This window comes from Bombina bombina, chromosome 1, assembly GCF_027579735.1.
Source record: "Bombina bombina isolate aBomBom1 chromosome 1, aBomBom1.pri, whole genome shotgun sequence".
Taxonomy (NCBI): Eukaryota; Metazoa; Chordata; class Amphibia; order Anura; family Bombinatoridae; genus Bombina; species Bombina bombina.
In genome coordinates, this window is record NC_069499.1 from 1,560,991,985 (window position 1) to 1,561,011,018 (window position 19,034).

Here is a 19,034-nt window from a genome sequence, read left to right on the forward strand (position 1 = left end):
ATCAATGTTGCTGGGGATATACCAAAAGAAAAATGTTTCCAAGTCAGTATGCAAGATAACCATAAAAGTAATATAGAACATGTGTATCCCAAACATTCTGCCAATGTTTCATTTCATATCAATGCACATACTTTATACCGTATTTCTGCTAGGGACTCAATAAGTGACTCACCCTGTCTACACCCCTTGTTAGCGTATCTGGTCCTCAGTAGTACAGCGGTCAACCCTTCCATCAAGTGCTGCTACGTATCACACTTGCCTTAGTTCCCTGCTCCTGGTGATTAACCAGTACGGTCCTTGCTCTGTCTGAACAGGGCAAGTTTCTTCCGGGAACAGGTAATCAGAAATGGTGCCTGACGTCACTCGCATTCCATACATACAAATAGAAAGTTGCTCTGTGTTTGTCCAAACCCCTCCCTGTAACAATTGCGCTTCCGCCAAACCCCAACCAGACTGTGTATACTGTGTATATATATATATATATATATATATATATATATAGGTGTAACCACGAAACAGTCTGTCCTGGGATAATTATGAATCACTGCTTTAACCCTAGCTAAGCTTATAAGCTGTGTGAACAGCGATGCTTTGGCGTAAAGGGAATCTGCTGAAAAGCAGACATGAAGTAAAAAGGTGTGTCATTGTGAACCTAATTTGCATATCTTACCCAGAATTCCGTACTGCATTGGAAACAGTGTATTCCAGAGGTTTTCTGTGGGAAAAACAGGTCTACTGGCCTGTCTAGATTTGTTAATGAACTTCACAATGAGTTATTTTCTCTATATTTTGTGCGTAGTGGAGGATTTTAAACTCACCTTTTATCTCCCCCTAATTTAGAATGTTGTTATATATATATATATATATGTGTGTGTGTGTTTATATGTATATTTATATTTTAACAAGTAAGGGGGCACTCAGGTTGTATGAGGGGAGTATATATACCGTGCTAGCGTCCCAAATAATATATATCACACTTAAAAAGAAAGGATCCCAAAATATATATGGGACCAAAGAAGGACAAGGCTGCACTGGTAACCACTTTTTAAACCAAACGTTTTTATTAAGAAGGAGATGGGAACTCTGGGTATGTCTATGCAACATAAAACCAGACAACAGGCAGGGCTGATGGTACAGGCAGGGCTGATGGTGCACTTCACATTACTGCAGTGATCACAAAAAGAAAAAATAAAGTTCACTGTTCCATGCTAGCATGTACTCTCACAGCCAAAACTAGGCCGATTTAGCTTTAGTGTGTTCACTTAGTGTAAATTACACACTCCGGTAAAGAATCAATCAGGAACCGTCCTTAATAACCTGCTATAATCCGGGCACTTAGGTGTTAACACACGCTCCGGCAGATATATCAAAGTCCGGTCTGCTACTGGTCTTGAATAGACTGATGACAGATTTTCAACAGGCCGTATGCTATACACAGTCCTCAGGGAACAAATACCGGGTGCAAGACTTAGACCGCACAGCTTACCTTCACCTTTACAACGATTTGGGCTGATACTTCCAGGATATCACTTGCTTCTATATCTTTTGCGTGATGTCTGTGCCAAAGCGGTTATTCACTTGCTACTCACCGGAATTGCAACTACTTGTGAACAGGTACTCCCAAAACAGCTTCACCTGCGGTGTTCTCCTTAGCTGTACAGCTTAGACTCCACACATTACGCATTTTGCCCCTCCCCTTTGTGGGTTGGACTAGGGCTTCATCATATATATGATGATCCTACACCTTAGGTGCTTAAATACTTATTCAGTTACTTTGTTGCCAATCTCTTATGACCATATTTTAAAGGGATACAACGCCTCATATAGAATAACGTCTGGTTAATTTAATATAAACTTTTATACAACATACGCTTTAGAGGTGACACATTTATATGGCTGTTTTACAAATATTTACAAATGTTTCTATCAGCAAATATACGTCATGCTATATACATAGGAGGTCTATATATTCACCCAAGATCCCCTTGCCATGTTAACAAATCATTTCATATAAATAATATGTCCTTATTAGTATAGATGACTGCAGGATTATAAAAAGCATGCATATTCAATCTTTTCATTGAGGCCAGTGGGGGACAGTGTGTTCAATCTTTACATCCAGTGTGATTCATGCTGGAGTAGTATTTGATCCACATTGCCCCCCCCCCCTCTTAGGCCTCACATGTTCAATGCCAAGTACTTTTAATTGTACATAGTCTGAATTATGGAATATCTGAAAGTGTCTGGCCACAGGGCTATCCTGGTCATTGTCTTTGATACTATGCCTGTGCTCCCTAACCCTCTCTTTCAGTTCACGTGTCGTTTTACCGATGTAAAACTTTGGACACGAACAATGTATACGGTAAATTACATTTTTAGTGTTACACGTGATTCTTTCATTAATGTAACGGGTGGCATCCTTTTACCATCTGAGATCTAGTGAGCCAATTTGTAGGAACCTCTTTTTGAAATTCGCTATGCACTAGTCTATCTCTAATGCTGGGGGCCCTCTTGGCCGTCATCCGGGGATATTTAGAAATATATTTTGCCACTGTGCTATCACTGGACATTATGTGCCAGTGCTTATTTAGTATGCTGCAAAGCTTATTCCAGTGGGAATTATAAGTTGTACTCAATCATATTTGGTATCATCTTTTTTAGGCTGATTACTTCTATATAACATCCGATTTCTTGGCATTTGTCTGGCCCTAATCCATCCTTTACTAATCTGCCTTCTAGAGTAGCCCCTTAGTAAAAATCTCTTTGCCATTTCTGCTGCTTGGATCTCAAAATCTTCCTCAGTGGAGCAACATCTTTTTAGTTGTAAGAACTGTCCTACTGGTATCCCATTTTTAAGTGCTTGTGGATGGTGACTAGTTGCGTGCAACAGGCTATTGGTAGCCGTTTCTTTACGATACACCTTAGTCTGTAAGATGCCATTATTTATAGTTCTCTTTAGATCAAGGAATGTTGCTTCCTTCTCACTTATCTGATAAGTCAAATATAAACTCCTGCTATTGCAGTTCAGCAGATCTACAAATCACTCGCAGATTTCATGTCCCCTTTCCACAGTACCAAAATTTCATCCACATATCTCAGCCATAGGGAACATGCGCCTCCACCCATTGGTTCAAACCCTGGAAAACATCAATTGTCTCCCACACCCCAAGATGTAAGCAGGCATAGGTGGGGGCGCATATCGCACCCATGGCTGTACCTCTCAACTGTCTGTAATATTTACCCTCAAACATAAAAATATTTGTATAATACAAATTCAAGCATTTCAAGTACCATATATATATATATATGTGTGTGTGTGTGTGTGTGTGTGTGTGTGTGTGTGTATATATATATATATATATATATATATATATGTGTGTGTGTGTGTATATATATATATATATATATGTGTGTGTATATATATATATATATGTGTGTGTGTGTGTGTATATATATATATATATATATATATATGTGTGTGTGTGTGTATGTGTGTGTGCGCGTATATATATGTGTGTGTGTGTGTATATATATATATATATATATATATATATATATATATGTGTGTGTGTGTGTATATATATATATATATATATATATATATATATACAGGGAGTGCAGAATTATTAGGCAAATGAGTATTTTGACCACATCATCCTCTTTATGCATGTTGTCTTTCTCCAAGCTGTATAGGCTCGAAAGCCTACTACCAATTAAGCATATTAGGTGATGTGCATCTCTGTAATGAGAAGGGGTGTGGTCTAATGACATCAACACCCTATATCAGGTGTGCATAATTATTAGGCAATAATCTCAAGATTTCCACCTGCTAAAAGTTTCTGCATACCAGCTGGAAACATCTTTACCACAGATAGGGATTACATCCCCTCCATGCTTCCAACATACCTCACATGTTTGAGGTTAAACAAGGTGAGACATTTAAATCTCACGTTTAGTTTTTGATTGCCTAGTACTGACATACTGCACCATAATTTGTTTTTGTTTTTCTCCATTCTATGTGCGCTGAACTCTGAAACTCAACTCCATACCTTTTTCCTTCACATTCCATTTGATGATAGTGGAATATTCAGAAACTAGCTGCCATTGAAATGTATCAGGAGGAACTAATTAGAGCAAAATAACCATTTGCAACATACACAGCGCAGATCAAGAAACACCCAAGCAACAATATATATATATATATATATGTGCGTGTGTATATATATATATATATATATATATATATATATATATATATATATATATATATGTGTGTATATATATATATAATGTGAGAAAAACAAGAGAACAAATCTTGGAAATTCAGCGCAACCCAATACAAAAGGTGAATACACAAATGGTGTGTATATATATAGACAAAAAGAACAATAACAAAATGTCCGAGGTAAATGTGGATTGCTGTTAGCAAGTCCTATATAAACACAGGGTCGAGACAGATGATATGGTAAACAATAAGATGGTTGTCTCCTTACCGGAAATTACCTCAATCATATGAGGTAATGTATGATCATGTAAGGAGGATAAGTCGTCCCTTTCTCGGTCGGTAGTGGAGAAGAGCCTCTGTAATCTTTGGAGTAGGATGGTTTTAAAGTCCTTCTCTGCAGTCTTGTGTATGGTCTTTATCTTGTGGAAACTTCCAGAATTCTGTTGTTGATGTTCTTTTTATCTATATATAAATATATACACACCATTTGTGTATTCACCTTTTGTATTGGGTTGCGCTGAATTTCCAAGATTTGTTCTCTTGTTTTCTCATTACCTATTGTGTTAGAGGTACACATTATTTTTTGGCTCATGCTGCACCATACTATGTTCTATATCTAATCTTATATTCATTATATCCATATACTGATACAGATTACATATACACTTTCTGACCACAGAGAATCCATTTGTGGACTCCATCCAATTGAGCGCTGGTCATATCCTTTGCTGCATATATATATGTGTGTATGTATATATATATTATGTGTGTTTGTTTATATAAATATATATTATGTGTGTATACTCTGTGTGTGTGTGTGTGTGTGTGTGTGTGTGTATATATATATATATATATATATATATATATATATATATATATATATATATATATACTGTGTGTGTGTGTATATATATATATATATACAGTGGATATAAAAAGTCTACACACCCCTGTTAAAATGTCGGGTTTCTGTGATGTAAAAAAATGAGACAAAGATAAATCATTTCTGAACTTTATCCACCTTTAATGTGACCTATAAACTGTACAACTCTGAAATCTTTTAGGTAAAGGGAAATAAAAATAAAAAAATAAAATAATATGGTTGCATAAGTGTGAACAGCCTTAAACTAATACTTTATTGAAGCACCTTTTGATTTTATTACAGCACTCAGTCTTTTTAAGTAAGAGCTTTTCAGCATGGCACATTTTGACTTGGCAAGATTTGCCTACTCTTCTTTGCAAAAACACTCTAAATCTGTCAGATTGTGAGGGCATCTCCTGTGCACAGCCCTCTTCAGATCACCTCACAGATTTTGAATTGGATTCAGGTCTGGGCTCTGGCTGGGCCATCCCAAAACTGAGCTGATGACTTTCATGCATCTGTCAGGGAAATGCAGACGCATGCATGTGGCTAAAGGTGATTCTTCAAAATCATCACTTCCCTCATCGGGGATATCCCTATTGAGTGAAATGTTTAGAGGATCTGATCAAAAGGGGTAGAGTCAGACTATTCAACTTCTGAGGATTGTTATTCTAAGACTCAAGACCCACCCCCCCTTCAATTTTAGGGTAAAAGCACATTCATTCCTTATTGTTGGAAATGTTAAACATTTTAAAGGCTTTACAAGAAGAGGATTATCCAACTTCTGACAAACCAGCTACTAAAAAGATATATACTTCCTTTAAGATGGTTCCTAAGCAGCCATCTACCTTCCTAGTTCCTGAATCCATTGCTGAACTAGTAACTAAGGAATGGGACAAACCAGGTATACCCATTGTTTCATCTGCCAAATCAAAACATTGTTTCCATTACCTCCTTCCAAGTTAAAAGTTTGGGAAACAGTCCCTAAAGTAGATGGGGCCATTTCTACTATAGCCAGACAGACCGCCATTCCTTTAGAGAATACTTTCTCTTTGAAAGACCACTTGAAGGTTGCCATAGGCAGTCTTTTCAGCTTGCATGCTATCTATTTCACCCAACTGCCAGTGTGCCTTGTGTAGATGCAGCTATCTCAGTTTGGTGAGTACCTATCCAAACTGATAGCAGGTGAAGTATCGATTTTAAAGCTTTTCCAAATGCAAACAGCCTTTTATGTAATGCAGCAGTGACGAGAATGCCATAAGCCCCTCTGGAACTTGCTAATTCTATCAAAAAATACCTTGAACAATCCAAATAAAGATGGAAGACCTTGCGAAAGAATACCCAAAATGAGGACCTTGTAAAGTGAATATCAGATACAAAGTAGTTACGGTATTATTATTGGTTATTTGTAGAGCGCCAACAGATTCCGCAGCGCTACAGTTGAGTCCTTTAGCAGAAAACTGAAAACAGACTATAACCAAAAGGTTAAAAATGATTCCTTCAATACTCCTGCTTATTAGGACTGAAGGAGGACAAAATAATAACTTGCTTCCAATAAAGTCAGAGACTATTTTATCAACAGTTCCCAAGATTATTCCATCATGATTAAATAAGGTATGACAGTATCACCTATAGTAGATACAATTCTAAACATCTCCTGCCTTGAGTACTTTAGTACATAGACTGCAGTACTGAATAACTATAGGGACAAATTGTAAAATACATATATATTAAAAGGTTTCACAATGTTAAATAGTGTACATAAGAGGGGAAAACATGTTTTTTTTAATTGAATAATCTAGCAATTGTAGCATCAATCTTAGATGGAGTAGAACGCTGGGTATGCATGTTTTTCCAAGAAAAAGTTCTTAAAAATGTCACAGGTCCTTCAAGCTGCTCTCCAGGTTAGAGAAAATATTTAAATACATAGATTTTAAAGCATCAGAGACAGGGAAATACTGATCATATGCAGAACTTGAATTAAAACCAATCAGATGAAACCTTAAAGGGCCACTAAACCTAGGAAATAATGTTATATAATTCTGCACATAGTGCAGAATTATATAACATTAGCTTAGCTCCAGATTTCTTAAGTGAATAGTTAAAAAGATATCACGCAAAGAAAAAAGAACACCGCTCTTGGCTCTACTGAGCGGGTCTGTTTTCTTCTCCTAAGCGCATCTGGGCACGCTGTCTAATCATAGTCGGCTCGATCGCGCTATTTAAAATCAATGTAACTCACTCCCGCTACCAGACCAGAGCGGGAGCGAGCTACATTGATTTTAATAGCGCGATCGGGCGCCCTGTGAATAGACAGCCGTGCCCGTGATTTGCTTAGCAGAAGAAAACAGACCCGCTCAGTAGAGCCAGGAGCGGCGTTCTGTTTTCTTTGCGTGATATCTATTTCACTATTCACTTTAGAAATCTGGAGCTAAGCTAATGTTATATAATTCTGCACTATGTGCAGAATTATATAACATTATTTCCTAGGTTTAGTGGCCGTTTAATTCCTTTAGAAAAAGTAGAAATAGTTTGTGTCAAATATCATGGAGAGAGTCAGACTCAGGGGCTTCCCTTTCAGAGGCAGAAACAAAGGATTGGAAATGTTAGGTGAATAAGAAAACCTTCCACCTTATATTTGTCCAATACACTACAAAGTTTCTTATATTGTCAGCAACACCAGGGATTTGCACATAGAGAAAAGGTGGGTATAGGCTGTGTTGCATGATTAAAGAAGAAATATAGACAGCCATCAATAAATGCAACATTTTTCTTTCATGTAATTGGCAAGAGTCCATGAGCTAGTGACGTATGGGATATACATTCCTACCAGGAGGGGCAAAGTTTCCCAAACCTCAAAATGCCTATAAATACACCCCTCACCACACCCACAATTCAGTTTTACAAACTTTGCCTCCTATGGAGGTGGTGAAGTAAGTTTGTGCTAAGATTTCTACGTTGATATGCGCTTCTCAGCATTGTTGAAGCCTGATTCCTCTCAGAGTACAGCGAATGTCAGAGGGACGTGAAGGGAGTATCACTTATTGAATACGATGATTTCCCTAACGGGGGTCTATTTCATAGGTTCTCTGTTATCGGTCGTAGAGATTCATCTCCTACCTCCCTTTTCAGATCGACGATATACTCTCAATTTACCATTACCTCTACTGATAACTGCTTTAGTACTGGTTTGGCTATCTGCTATATGTGGATGGGTGTCTTTTGGTAAGTATGTTTTCATTACTTAAGACACTCTCAGCTATGGTTTGGCACCTTATGTATTTATATAAAGTTCTAAATATATATATTGTACTTATATTTGCCATGAGTCAGGTTCATGAATTTCCTTCTGCAGACTGTCAGTTTCATATTTGGGGAATATAAACATCTTTTAAATATGAAATTTATTTCTTACCTGGGGTTTAGTCTTTTTTTCAATTGACTACTTCTTACAAATTGCGGGCGGTATTAGGCCTGCGGGTGCGACAAATGTTAAACTTTATTGCGTCATTCTTGGCGCGAAATTTTTTTTGGCGCGGAAAAGTACGTCTATGACGCAAGTTCGTCACTTCCGGCGTCATACTTGACGCCGAGTCCTTTCACACTGTTGCGTCATTAGTGACGCAAGTGTGTCATTTCCGGTTATTTTTTTGGCGCCAAAATTTTAGTTACGTTGTGCGTCATACTTGGCGCCAAACTTTTTTATTATTTCAATACCCCAATGATGTTTACCTCTTGCTTTTTTCTATCAGAGGGCTATGCTATTTGCATTTTTTTCCAGTTCCTGAAACTGTCATATAAGGAAATAGATCATTTTACTTTATATGTTGTTTTTTATCTTACATTTTGCAAGATGTCTCAACCTGATCCTGCCTCAGAAGCTTCTACTGGAACATTGCTGCGTGACATCGGTTCAACCAAAGCTAAGTGCATTTGTTGTAAAATTGTAGAAATTATCTCGCCGAATGTCATTTGTAATAGTTATCATGATAAACTTTTACATGCAGATAGTGTATCCATTAGTAATAGTACATTGCCAGTTGCAGGTCCTTCAACTTCTAATGTGCATGATATACCTGTAAATTTTAAAGAATTTGTTTCTGATTCTATTTTGAAGTGCTTTGTCTGCATTTCCACCTTCAAATAAATGTAAAAGGTCTTTTAAAACTTCTAATTTGTTGATGAAATTTCAAATGACCGACAACATAATAATTTATCCTCTTCTGATGAGGATCTATCTGATTCAGAAGATCCTTCCTCAGACATTGACACTAACAAATCTACTTATTTATTTAAAATTGAGTATATGCGTTCTTTATTAAAAGAAGTGTTAATTACTTTGGATATTGAGGTAACTAGTCCTCTTGACGTTCAGTCTAATAAACATTTAAATGCTGTTTTTAAACCTCCTGTGGTTTCTCCAGGGGTTTTCCCTATTCCTGAGGCTATTTCTGATATGATTTCTAAAGGAATGGAATAAGCCAGGTACTTCTTTTATTCCTTCTTCAAGGTTTAAAAATCGTATCCTTTACCAGCAAAATCTATAGAGTTTTGGGAAAAGATCCCCAGAGTTGATGGGGCTATTTCTACTCTTGCTAAAAGTACCACTATTCCTATGGAAGATAGTACTTCCTTTAAGGATCCTTTAGATAGGAAGCTTGAATCTTATCTAAGGAAGGCCTATTTATATTCAGGTCATCTTCTTAGACTTGCAATTTCTTTGGCTGATGTTGCGGCTGCATCCACTTTCTGGTTGGAGAATTTAGCGCAACAGGAATTGGATTCTGACTTATCTAGCATTATTCGCTTACTGCAATATGCTAATCATTTTATTTATGATGCTATTTTTGATATTATCAAAATTGATGTTAGATCCATGTTTTTAGCTATTTTAGCTAGTAGAGCTTTTGTGGCTTAAATCCTGGAATGCTGATATGACATCTAATTCTAGATTACTATCTCTTTCTTTCCAAGGTAATAATTTATTTGGGTCCCAGTTGGATTCTATTTTTTCAACTGTTACTGGGGGAAAGGGAGTTTTTCTGCCTCAGGATAAAAAACCTAAGGGTAAATCTAAGGCTTCTAACCGTTTTCGTTCCTTTCGTCAGAATAAGGAACAAAAATTCAATCCTTCCCCAAGGAATCTGCCTCCAATTGGAAGCCTTCCTCAAATTGGAATTAATCCAAGCCTTTTAGGAAACCAAAGTCAGCCCCTAAGTCCGCATGAAGGTGCGGCCCTCATTCCAGTTCAGCTGGTAGGGGCAGATTAAGGTTTTTCAAGGATATTTGGATAAAATCTGTTCAAAATCAATAGATTCAGGGCATTGTTGAAAAACAAGAGAACAAATCTTGGAAATTCAGCGCAACCCAATACAAAAGGTGAATACACAAATGGTGTGTATATATATATAGACAAAAAGAACAATAACAAAATGTCCGAGGTAAATGTGGATTGCTGTTAGCAAGTCCTATATAAACACAGGGTCGAGACAGATGATATGGTAAACAATAAGATGGTTGTCTCCTTACCGGAAATTACCTCAATCATATGAGGTAATGTATGATCATGTAAGGAGGATAAGTCGTCCCTTTCTCGGTCGGTAGTGGAGAAGAGCCTCTGTAATCTTTGGAGTAGGATGGTTTTAAAGTCCTTCTCTGCAGTCTTGTGTATGGTCTTTATCTTGTGGAAACTTCCAGAATTCTGTTGTTGATGTTCTTTTTATCTATATATAAATATATACACACCATTTGTGTATTCACCTTTTGTATTGGGTTGCGCTGAATTTCCAAGATTTGTTCTCTTGTTTTCTCATTACCTATTGTGTTAGAGGTACACATTATTTTTTGGCTCATGCTGCACCATACTATGTTCTATATCTAATCTTATATTCATTATATCCATATACTGATACAGATTACATATACACTTTCTGACCACAGAGAATCCATTTGTGGACTCCATCCAATTGAGCGCTGGTCATATCCTTTGCTGCATATATATATGTGTGTATGTATATATATATTATGTGTGTGTGTTTATATAAATATATATTATGTGTGTATACTCTGTGTGTGTGTGTGTGTGTATATATATATATATATATATATATATATATACTGTGTGTGTGTGTATATATATATATATATACAGTGGATATAAAAAGTCTACACACCCCTGTTAAAATGTCGGGTTTCTGTGATGTAAAAAAATGAGACAAAGATAAATCATTTCTGAACTTTATCCACCTTTAATGTGACCTATAAACTGTACAACTCTGAAATCTTTTAGGTAAAGGGAAATAAAAATAAAAAATAAATAATATGGTTGCATAAGTGTGAACAGCCTTAAACTAATACTTTATTGAAGCACCTTTTGATTTTATTACAGCACTCAGTCTTTTTAAGTAAGAGCTTTTCAGCATGGCACATTTTGACTTGGCAAGATTTGCCTACTCTTCTTTGCAAAAAACACTCTAAATCTGTCAGATTGTGAGGGCATCTCCTGTGCACAGCCCTCTTCAGATCACCTCACAGATTTTGAATTGGATTCAGGTCTGGGCTCTGGCTGGGCCATCCCAAAACTGAGCTGATGACTTTCATGCATCTGTCAGGGAAATGCAGACGCATGCATGTGGCCTAAAGGTGATTCTTCAAAATCATCACTTCCCTCATCGGGGATATCCCTATTGAGTGAAATGTTTAGAGGATCTGATCAAAAGGGGTAGAGTCAGACTATTCAACTTCTGAGGATTGTTATTCTAAGACTCAAGACCCCACCCCCCCTTCAATTTTAGGGTAAAAGCACATTCATTCCTTATTGTTGGAAATGTTAAACATTTTAAAGGCTTTACAAGAAGAGGATTATCCAACTTCTGACAAACCAGCTACTAAAAAGATATATACTTCCTTTAAGATGGTTCCTAAGCAGCCATCTACCTTCCTAGTTCCTGAATCCATTGCATGAACTAGTAACTAAGGAATGGGACAAACCAGGTATACCCATCTGTTTCATCTGCCAAATCAAAACATTGTTTCCATTACCTCCTTCCAAGTTAAAAGTTTGGGAAACAGTCCCTAAAGTAGATGGGGCCATTTCTACTATAGCCAGACAGACCGCCATTCCTTTAGAGAATACTTTCTCTTTGAAAGACACTTGAAGGTTGCCATAGGCAGTCTTTTCAGCTTGCATGCTATCTATTTCACCCAACTGCCAGTGTGCCTTGTGTAGATGCAGCTATCTCAGTTTGGTGAGTACCTATCCAAACTGATAGCAGGTGAAGTATCGATTTTAAAGCTTTTCCAAATGCAAACAGCCTTTTATGTAATGCAGCAGTGACGAGAATGCCATAAGCCCCTCTGGAACTTGCTAATTCTATCAAAAAATACCTTGAACAATCCAAATAAAGATGGAAGACCTTGCGAAAGAATACCCAAAATGAGGACCTTGTAAAGTGAATATCAGATACAAGTAGTTACGGTATTATTATTGGTTATTTGTAGAGCGCCAACAGATTCCGCAGCGCTACAGTTGAGTCCTTTAGCAGAAAACTGAAAACAGACTATAACCAAAAGGTTAAAAATGATTCCTTCAATACTCCTGCTTATTAGGACTGAAGGAGGACAAAATAATAACTTGCTTCCAATAAAGTCAGAGGACTATTTTATCAACAGTTCCCAAGATTATTCCATCATGATTAAATAAGGTATGACAGTATCACCTATAGTAGATACAATTCTAAACATCTCCTGCCTTGAGTACTTTAGTACATAGACTGCAGTACTGAATAACTATAGGGACAAATTGTAAAATACATATATATTAAAGGTTTCACAATGTTAAATAGTGTACATAAGAGGGGAAAACATGTTTTTTTTTAATTGAATAATCTAGCAATTGTAGCATCAATCTTAGATGGAGTAGAACGCTGGGTATGCATGTTTTTCCAAGAAAAAGTTCTTAAAAATGTCACAGGTCCTTCAAGCTGCTCTCCAGGTTAGAGAAAATATTTAAATACATAGATTTTAAAGCATCAGAGACAGGGAAATACTGATCATATGCAGAACTTGAATTAAACCAATCAGATGAAACCTTAAAGGGCCACTAAACCTAGGAAATAATGTTATATAATTCTGCACATAGTGCAGAATTATATAACATTAGCTTAGCTCCAGATTTCTTAAGTGAATAGTTAAAAAGATATCACGCAAAGAAAAAGAACACCGCTCTTGGCTCTACTGAGCGGGTCTGTTTTCTTCTCCTAAGCGCATCTGGGCACGCTGTCTAATCATAGTCGGCACGATCGCGCTATTAAAATCAATGTAACTCACTCCGCTACCAGACCAGAGCGGGAGCGAGCTACATTGATTTTAATAGCGCGATCGGGCGCCCTGTGAATAGACAGCGTGCCCGTGATTTGCCTTAGCAGAAGAAAACAGACCCGCCTCAGTAGAGCCAGGAGCGGCGTTCTGTTTTCTTTGCGTGATATCTATTTCACTATTCACTTAGAAATCTGGAGCTAAGCTAATGTTATATAATTCTGCACATAGTGCAGAATTATATAACATTATTTCCTAGGTTTAGTGGCCGTTTAATTCCTTTAGAAAAAGTAGAAATAGTTTGTGTCAAATATCATGGAGAGAGTCAGACTCAGGGGCTTCCCTTTCAGAGGCAGAAACAAAGGATTGGAAATGTTAGGTGAATAAGAAAACCTTCCACCTTTATATTTGTCCAATACACTACAAAGTTTCTTATATTGTCAGCAACACCAGGGATTTGCACATAGAGAAAAGGTGGGTATAGGCTGTGTTGCATGATTAAAGAAGAAATATAGACAGCCATCAATAAATGCAACATTTTTCTTTCATGTAATTGGCAAGAGTCCATGAGCTAGTGACGTATGGGATATACATTCCTACCAGGAGGGGCAAAGTTTCCCAAACCTCAAAATGCCTATAAATACACCCCTCACCACACCCACAATTCAGTTTTACAAACTTTGCCTCCTATGGAGGTGGTGAAGTAAGTTTGTGCTAAGATTTCTACGTTGATATGCGCTTCTCAGCATTGTTTGAAGCCTGATTCCTCTCAGAGTACAGCGAATGTCAGAGGGACGTGAAGGGAGTATCACTTATTGAATACGATGATTTCCCTAACGGGGGTCTATTTCATAGGTTCTCTGTTATCGGTCGTAGAGATTCATCTCCTACCTCCCTTTTCAGATCGACGATATACTCTCAATTTACCATTACCTCTACTGATAACTGCTTTAGTACTGGTTTGGCTATCTGCTATATGTGGATGGGTGTCTTTTGGTAAGTATGTTTTCATTACTTAAGACACTCTCAGCTATGGTTTGGCACCTTATGTATTTATATAAAGTTCTAAATATATATATTGTACTTATATTTGCCATGAGTCAGGTTCATGAATTTCCTTCTGCAGACTGTCAGTTTCATATTTGGGGAATATAAACATCTTTTAAATATGAAATTTATTTCTTACCTGGGGTTTAGTCTTTTTTTCAATTGACTACTTCTTACAAATTGCGGGCGGTATTAGGCCTGCGGGTGCGACAAATGTTAAACTTTATTGCGTCATTCTTGGCGCGAAATTTTTTTTGGCGCGGGAAAAGTACGTCTATGACGCAAGTTCGTCACTTCCGGCGTCATACTTGACGCCGAGTCCTTTCACACTGTTGCGTCATTAGTGACGCAAGTGTGTCATTTCCGGTTATTTTTTTGGCGCCAAAATTTTAGTTACGTTGTGCGTCATACTTGGCGCCAAACTTTTTTATTATTTCAATACCCCAATGATGTTTACCTCTTGCTTTTTTCTATCAGAGGGCTATGCTATTTGCATTTTTTCCAGTTCCTGAAACTGTCATATAAGGAAATAGATCATTTTACTTTATATGTTGTTTTTTATCTTACATTTTGCAAGATGTCTCAACCTGATCCTGCCTCAGAAGCTTCTACTGGAACATTGCTGCGTGACATCGGTTCAACCAAAGCTAAGTGCATTTGTTGTAAAATTGTAGAAATTATCTCGCCGAATGTCATTTGTAATAGTTATCATGATAAACTTTTACATGCAGATAGTGTATCCATTAGTAATAGTACATTGCCAGTTGCAGGTCCTTCAACTTCTAATGTGCATGATATACCTGTAAATTTTAAAGAATTTGTTTCTGATTCTATTTTGAAGTGCTTTGTCTGCATTTCCACCTTCAAATAAATGTAAAAGGTCTTTTAAAACTTCTAATTTGTTGATGAAATTTCAAATGACCGACAACATAATAATTTATCCTCTTCTGATGAGGATCTATCTGATTCAGAAGATCCTTCCTCAGACATTGACACTAACAAATCTACTTATTTATTTAAAATTGAGTATATGCGTTCTTTATTAAAAGAAGTGTTAATTACTTTGGATATTGAGGTAACTAGTCCTCTTGACGTTCAGTCTAATAAACATTTAAATGCTGTTTTTAAACCTCCTGTGGTTTCTCCAGGGGTTTTCCCTATTCCTGAGGCTATTTCTGATATGATTTCTAAAGGAATGGAATAAGCCAGGTACTTCTTTTATTCCTTCTTCAAGGTTTAAAAAATCGTATCCTTTACCAGCAAAATCTATAGAGTTTTGGGAAAAGATCCCCAGAGTTGATGGGGCTATTTCTACTCTTGCTAAAAGTACCACTATTCCTATGGAAGATAGTACTTCCTTTAAGGATCCTTTAGATAGGAAGCTTGAATCTTATCTAAGGAAGGCCTATTTATATTCAGGTCATCTTCTTAGACTTGCAATTTCTTTGGCTGATGTTGCGGCTGCATCCACTTTCTGGTTGGAGAATTTAGCGCAACAGGAATTGGATTCTGACTTATCTAGCATTATTCGCTTACTGCAATATGCTAATCATTTTATTTATGATGCTATTTTTGATATTATCAAAATTGATGTTAGATCCATGTTTTTAGCTATTTTAGCTAGTAGAGCTTTTGTGGCTTAAATCCTGGAATGCTGATATGACATCTAATTCTAGATTACTATCTCTTTCTTTCCAAGGTAATAATTTATTTGGGTCCCAGTTGGATTCTATTTTTTCAACTGTTACTGGGGGAAAGGGAGTTTTTCTGCCTCAGGATAAAAAACCTAAGGGTAAATCTAAGGCTTCTAACCGTTTTCGTTCCTTTCGTCAGAATAAGGAACAAAAATTCAATCCTTCCCCAAGGAATCTGCCTCCAATTGGAAGCCTTCCTCAAATTGGAATTAATCCAAGCCTTTTAGGAAACCAAAGTCAGCCCCTAAGTCCGCATGAAGGTGCGGCCCTCATTCCAGTTCAGCTGGTAGGGGCAGATTAAGGTTTTTCAAGGATATTTGGATAAAATCTGTTCAAAATCAATAGATTCAGGGCATTGTTGAAAAACAAGAGAACAAATCTTGGAAATTCAGCGCAACCCAATACAAAAGGTGAATACACAAATGGTGTGTATATATATATAGACAAAAAGAACAATAACAAAATGTCCGAGGTAAATGTGGATTGCTGTTAGCAAGTCCTATATAAACACAGGGTCGAGACAGATGATATGGTAAACAATAAGATGGTTGTCTCCTTACCGGAAATTACCTCAATCATATGAGGTAATGTATGATCATGTAAGGAGGATAAGTCGTCCCTTTCTCGGTCGGTAGTGGAGAAGAGCCTCTGTAATCTTTGGAGTAGGATGGTTTTAAAGTCCTTCTCTGCAGTCTTGTGTATGGTCTTTATCTTGTGGAAACTTCCAGAATTCTGTTGTTGATGTTCTTTTTATCTATATATAAATATATACACACCATTTGTGTATTCACCTTTTGTATTGGGTTGCGCTGAATTTCCAAGATTTGTTCTCTTGTTTTCTCATTACCTATTGTGTTAGAGGTACACATTATTTTTTGGCTCATGCTGCACCATACTATGTTCTATATCTAATCTTATATTCATTATATCCATATACTGATACAGATTACATATACACTTTCTGACCACAGAGAATCCATTTGTGGACTCCATCCAATTGAGCGCTGGTCATATCCTTTGCTGCATATATATATGTGTGTATGTATATATATATTATGTGTGTGTGTTTATATAAATATATATTATGTGTGTATACTCTGTGTGTGTGTGTGTGTGTATATATATATATATATATATATATATATATATATATACTGTGTGTGTGTGTATATATATATATATATACAGTGGATATAAAAAGTCTACACACCCCTGTTAAAATGTCGGGTTTCTGTGATGTAAAAAAATGAGACAAAGATAAATCATTTCTGAACTTTATCCACCTTTAATGTGACCTATAAACTGTACAACTCTGAAATCTTTTAGGTAAAGGGAAATAAAAATAAAAAAATAAAATAATATGGTTGCATAAGTGTGAACAGCCTTAAACTAATACTTTATTGAAGCACCTTTTGATTTTATTACAGCACTCAGTCTTTTTAAGTAAGAGCTTTTCAGCATGGCACATTTTGACTTGGCAAGATTTGCCTACTCTTCTTTGCAAAAACACTCTAAATCTGTCAGATTGTGAGGGCATCTCCTGTGCACAGCCCTCTTCAGATCACCTCACAGATTTTGAATTGGATTCAGGTCTGGGCTCTGGCTGGGCCATCCCAAAACTGAGCTGATGACTTTCATGCATCTGTCAGGGAAATGCAGACGCATGCATGTGGCTAAAGGTGATTCTTCAAAATCATCACTTCCCTCATCGGGGATATCCCTATTGAGTGAAATGTTTAGAGGATCTGATCAAAAGGGGTAGAGTCAGACTATTCAACTTCTGAGGATTGTTATTCTAAGACTCAAGACCCACCCCCCCTTCAATTTTAGGGTAAAAGCACATTCATTCCTTATTGTTGGAAATGTTAAAACATTTTAAAGGCTTTACAAGAAGAGGATTATCCAACTTCTGACAAACCAGCTACTAAAAAGATATATACTTCCTTTAAGATGGTTCCTAAGCAGCCATCTACCTTCCTAGTTCCTGAATCCATTGCTGAACTAGTAACTAAGGAATGGGACAAACCAGGTATACCCATTGTTTCATCTGCCAAATCAAAACATTGTTTCCATTACCTCCTTCCAAGTTAAAAGTTTGGGAAACAGTCCCTAAAGTAGATGGGGCCATTTCTACTATAGCCAGACAGACCGCCATTCCTTTAGAGAATACTTTCTCTTTGAAAGACCACTTGAAGGTTGCCATAGGCAGTCTTTTCAGCTTGCATGCTATCTATTTCACCCAACTGCCAGTGTGCCTTGTGTAGATGCAGCTATCTCAGTTTGGTGAGTACCTATCCAAACTGATAGCAGGTGAAGTATCGATTTTAAAGCTTTTCCAAATGCAAACAGCCTTTTATGTAATGCAGCAGTGACGAGAATGCCATAAGCCCCTCTGGAACTTGCTAATTCTATCAAAAAATACCTTGAACAATCCAATAAAGATGGAAGACCTTGCGAAAGAATACCCAAAATGAGGGACCTTGTAAAGTGAATATCAGATACAAAGTAGTTACGGTATTATTATTGGTTATTTGTAGAGCGCCAACAGATTCCGCAGCGCTACAGTTGAGTCCTTTAGCAGAAAACTGAAAACAGACTATAACCAAAAGGTTAAAAATGATTCCTTCAATACTCCTGCTTATTAGGACTGAAGGAGGACAAAATAATAACTTGCTTCCAATAAAGTCAGAGACTATTTTATCAACAGTTCCCAAGATTATTCCATCATGATTAAATAAGGTATGACAGTATCACCTATAGTAGATACAATTCTAAACATCTCCTGCCTTGAGTACTTTAGTACATAGACTGCAGTACTGAATAACTATAGGGACAAATTGTAAAATACATATATATTAAAAGGTTTCACAATGTTAAATAGTGTACATAA